Below are 5759 nucleotides of genomic sequence, written 5' to 3'. Positions count from 1 at the left end.
AAAGCTTCTCTCAACTCACTCTTAGGTTCAAAAATGTAGCAAGAAGATTCATTTGAAAACCTTCCTTCCTATTTATATCCTTCTAAAATAGGTAAGGCGGCTATTGCCTTATGCATGTCCATCTAGGAACAAATCCCATGCATACATACTTATTCATGTACATTGGATACATCCATTCATTGTATATGCCTATAATATATTTTATGCATATATATATATATATTACTTTATGCATTCAAGCATATACATATATTTTTCCTACATAAAATTACACATACTCACATGATCAAATATAGTAATTTACCATCCTTTCACGTATTCATATATCAGATAATCACATATTTATTACCTTAGGTGATAATCAGGATCTGGTTATCATATTATCCACCCCTTAAAAGAATTCCGTCCTGGAATTCCTTTAATCAAAAAGCCACGGGTATTATGATCTTATTTTCGACTCCAATTCCCAGTTGCTTTTGGTCCTTTGTGAAACTTCCACTGAACCTTAACCAGACTGATCTTATTGTTTCTCAACACTCTGATCTTTCGATCAATTATAGCTTCTGGTGTTTCCACAAAGTTCAGCTTACTATCCAGTTTAATTTCTGGTAACGGTACAGCTAGACTTGGATTACCTACGCAGATTCGAAATGTGGAAAGTGTTATGAATTAGACTTAATTCTTCTGGTAGCTCTAACTGATACGCCACTGGCCCAACTCGCCTACATATTCTGAATGGTCCAACATACCTCAGACTGAGCTTACCTTTCTTTCCAAATATGATAACACCCTTCCACGATGAATTTTCAACATCACAAAATCACCTACACAAAATTCAATCGGCTTTCGATGATTATCAGCATAAGTTTTCTGGCGGTCTTGTGCTAATCTGATTCTTTCGCGGATCTGTTCAATCTTCTCAGAAGTCTCTTGAATAATTTCAGGACCCATCAATTGTCTTTCTCCTACCTCGTTCCAACATAACGGCGTTCGACATTTACGTCCATACAACACTTCATATGGGGCTGCTTGGATGCTGGAATGATAACTATTATTATATGCAAACTCTATCAACGACAAATGATTCTCCCATGATCCCCTAAAGTCAATAATACAACTTCTGAACATGTCTTCGAGAGTCTGGATAGGTTTTTCACTCTGTCCGTCAGTTTGCGGATGATAAGCTGTACTTAAGCGGATTTCAGACCCCAAAGCTTTCTATAACCCTTTCCAGAATTTTGAAGTAAACCGACTATCTCTATCAGAGATAATAGATAATGGAACACCGTGCCTGGTTGCAATTTCTTTGATTTAAATCTGTTCTAGCTTTTCTAAAGAATAATTCTCTCTCACTGGTAGAAAATGCGTAGATTTAGATAAACAATAAACAATTACCCAGATCATGTCATACCCCTTTGAAGTTCGAGGTAATTTCATGACGAAATCCATTATAATGTGATCCCATTTCCATACAGGTATCTCCAAATATTGAAGGCTTCCATATGGCTTTTGATGTTCAATCTTAACCTGTAGACATGTTAGACATTGTTCCACATATATGGCTATGTCTTTCTTTAATCCGGGCCACCAATAAAAAGATTTTAAACCTCTGTATATCTTATTGGTACCTGGATGAATAGAGTATCGGGACTTATGACTTTCATTTAATATAGTGTTCCGGATATCTCCAAAACATGGTACCCAAATTTTCCCTTGAAAGCACATAATTCCTTCATCCTTCGGTTCTAGAGTTGAAATCATTTTACCCAATCTTTCTGTTTTGACAAATTCTTCTCTCATGGCTTCTTTCTGACATTTTAGAATTTTTTTACGAATCCATTGCTACAGTTTTAATAGTTCCACTCTTTTCTTTTCTGCTCCGTGCGTCAGCTACCACATTGGCTTTTCCCGGATGATAGAGGATTTCACAATCATAATTATTTACAAGTTCAATCCACCAACGTTGTCGCATATTTAATTCTTTCTAGCTGAACAAATGTTGCAAAGTTTTGTGATCAGTATAAATCTGACACTTTGTCCCTAGAAGATAATGTCTCCAGATTTTCAAAGCAAACACTACCGTAACTAATTCCATATCATGAGTTGGATATTGCTTCTCATGATCTTTTAATTGCCTTGACGCATAAGAAATCACTTTTCCTCTTTGCATCAAAACACATCCCAATCCCAGCTTTGAAGCATCACTGTATACCACAAAGTTTTCGGATCCATCCGGTAGGGTCAACACTGGTGCACTGCAAAGATGATCTTTTAATAGCTGAAAAACTTCTTGTTGTTCTTTTTTCCACTGAAATTTAATGTTCTTCCGAGTCAATTTGGTCAATGGCACGACTATCTTGAAAAAGTCCTGAATGAACTTACGGTAATAACCTGCCAATCCCAAAAAGCTTCGGACTTCAGAAGGAGTTTTCGGAGCTTCCCACTTTGCAATTGCTTCTATTTTAACTGGATCCACCTTCACCCCATCTTCGGATATGACATGACCTAGAAATTGAAATTCCCTTAACCAGAACTCACACTTGGATAATTTTGCGTACAACTTTTCTTTCTTCAACGATTCCAATATCAGACGAAGATGTTTTGCGTGTTTTTCTTCGTTCTTAGATTATATAAGAATATCATCGATAAATACAATAACAAATTTATCAAGATATTCCTCACATACCCTATTCATCAAATCCATAAAGGCTGCGGGCGCATTAGTTATGCCAAAGGGCATAACTAAGAATTCATGATGCCCGTACCTAGTTCTGAAAGTTGTTGTAGCAATGTCTTCCTCTCTGACTTTTAACTGGTAATATCCCGATCTTAAGTCAATCTTGGAGAAATAACTTTCCCCCACCAGCTGATCAAATAAGTCATCAATCCTTGGTAGAGGATATTTGTTCTTAATTGTTAAGTTGTTCAGTTCACAATAGTCTATACACATTCGCATAGACCGATCTTTCTTCTTGACAAATAAGACCGGAGCACCCAAGGTGAAGTGTTGGGTCTAATAAATCCTTTATCAGTTAGATCTTTCAACTGTGCAACCAATTCTTTCAATTCAGGTGGAGCTAACCTGTATGGTGCCTTTGTTACTGGTGCAGCCCTTGGTACGAGATCAATTCGAAATTCAATTACTCGATCTGGTGGTAATCCAGATAAGTCCTCTGGAAAGACTTTCGGATATTCATTAACAATCGGAATCGGTTCCTCTTTTCTTTTCTCTTTCTTTACATCAATTACATAAGCCAAACATCCCTGGCACTTCTTTTGAATACTTTTTTGAGCTTTCATGACAGTCAAAATACTAGTACGGCGATTCTGACGATCACCATAAATAACAATTGTTTCCTTGGTTTGGCAGAGTAATTCTGATCATTTTCTGATTGCAAACAATACTAGCCTGATACTTTGCCAACCAATCCATACCCACCATTATATCAAATTCCTTCATCGACATAAGGAATAATTGAATCGGTAGTTCACAACCCTCAATAACAATAATACAGTTATTGAATACACTAGTAACAATTTCCTAACTATTAGCAGTATCAACTACTAATTCGTCATCAAGTATCACAGAATTCAAGCATGCAGTTTGAGCAAATGATGGTGATACAAACGAAAAGTTTGCACCAGAGTCAAATAACATATTAGCATGTATAGAATTCAGAAGGAAGGTACCTGTTACTACATCTGGTGACGCCTCTGGCTCATTCTTTGTCATCTAGAAGGACCATCCTCGTGCCCCACCTTGCCCTCCTATATTCACAGTAGGTCTTCCCCGAGTACCCGACGCATTACTTCCCATTGTCAACTGTGGAGTTCTTAGCAATGGACAGTTTGGTCAAATATGATCCAGAGAATTGCAATTGAAGCATCTTCTATTAGCTGGGCAACTTCTTGACAAATGACCCGCTTCACCACACTTGTAGCATTTCCTGGGGTCCATCTTACACTCACCCTGATGAACCTGTCGACATTGTGTACATACTTTCTCACCGACTTTTTGATCATCTCTATTATCATACCTCACAGTTTTCGGCCCTCGAAAGTTCGATGAAGGCCCCTCCCACTTTCTTTTCTCTACAACTTTTTCTTTTGATTGTCGATTCTTATTTCGTTCTGTCACTTCAGCCGCATCTACAGTTAGTGAAAACGTATTGGGGTTCATGGCAATTACAAACTCTCTGATTGAGGGTTTCAAACCCCATATATACCTTTCTATCTTTCGGGATTCTGTTAAAACATAATGTTTTGTAAATCGAGAGTATTCAATAAATTTCTCGGTATACTCCCAAACTGTTCTATTTCATTGTTCCAATTTCAGGAAATCTTCTTCCATTTGTCTCACTGTCGTCTTAAGACAAAACTGATTCTTGAATCGATCCACAAATTCTGTCTAGGATAACGTCTGTATAACATTCTTTCTAGCCAATGATTCAACTTCCCACAAGAACAGAGCATTTGATTTCAATACTGAGACTGCGAATCGAACTTTATCTGTTTCCGGACACCAATGGTGTTGAACACAAATTCCATCTCCTTGATCCAACACATAGTTTTCACTGGATCCCTTTCCCCAGAGAATGTTGGTGGCTTGCATGCCAAAAATCTTAATATCTCCCTCCTTGTTATGAGTAACCGGTACCAAGGGATGAATTTCTACTCTCTCTATTTCCACCCTAGCTGGTATTCCCATAATAGATGTCAGAGTTTCTCGTAACTTCCCCATTTCCTCTGCCAACATATCCTTGGTTACATACTCTAGGTGTGGTACTGATTTTTCCTGAACATTCCCAGAATGGGATTCTTCAGGTTCAGGATGTACTTCAGAACGACCCCTTCCCTGAGACTGACTTCTTCCTCTACCTCGTCCCCTTGGTCTTCCTCGACCTCTATTTCCGGAAGTACTAGTCAGAAGGTTAATGGGTGATTCCTCTCTTTCCTCAGACTCTGGTCGAGCCGTTCTTTCAGATCTACGAGTTTGACTAGACATCTACAGATTTTAGTGCTAATAATCACGTATTCACATTCCCAAATATAATGAGGAATTCAAGTTCAGATTTGTACATGTTAATTCATAATTACACTGTCGAGATGTAATTAAAATTTACCTTACACACTGTTCTTTCAACCCATCATATTTATTTTCGATGGTGCTAACTATGTCCGGGAGTTTAAGTCTAGGTATCATGCTGTTAAATACCTTAATCCCTTAAACTCAGGCTCTGATACCACTTTCTGTAACACCTCATTCCACATATTGCATTTAACATATACTTTATATACAAGAAATACATGTTTGTACACCACATTGGTCCCATAGTACAAGAATTTAACAGTACAAAATACATGGTCCAAAAATTCAAAAAAAATACAATTCTTGCACTAAACCAGTTCATCTATCAAAACTATACATATCATTAGCCATTCTTCATTCAGGTAAACATATAGGAAAATTATCACATTTTCCCTTTTCTCTTACCTTCTGCACTTCCTGCAATATATGTTTAAAATCACAAAACGAGGGTTAGACCGAAAGGTCTAGTGAGATACCCTATTTATGTTATTGCAGGGTGAAAATCACCAAACACCTTTAAGTAAAACAACTTTTCATATATATCACAATTATATGAATAGGTAAGAACATGACATCAATACCTTTCACTTTTCAAGCCAATTTTCCTGTTTACAAATAATACATCAAATCCAAAACACGATTTGTACTAACCAGATTATCATGATGCCAC

The sequence above is a fragment of the Cynara cardunculus genome, assembly GCF_001531365.2.
Source record: "Cynara cardunculus var. scolymus isolate 2C chromosome LG 12, CcrdV1, whole genome shotgun sequence".
Lineage (NCBI taxonomy): Eukaryota > Viridiplantae > Streptophyta > Magnoliopsida > Asterales > Asteraceae > Cynara > Cynara cardunculus.
The sequence above is the reverse complement of the archived record's forward strand: the minus strand, read 5'-3'. Positions refer to the sequence as shown.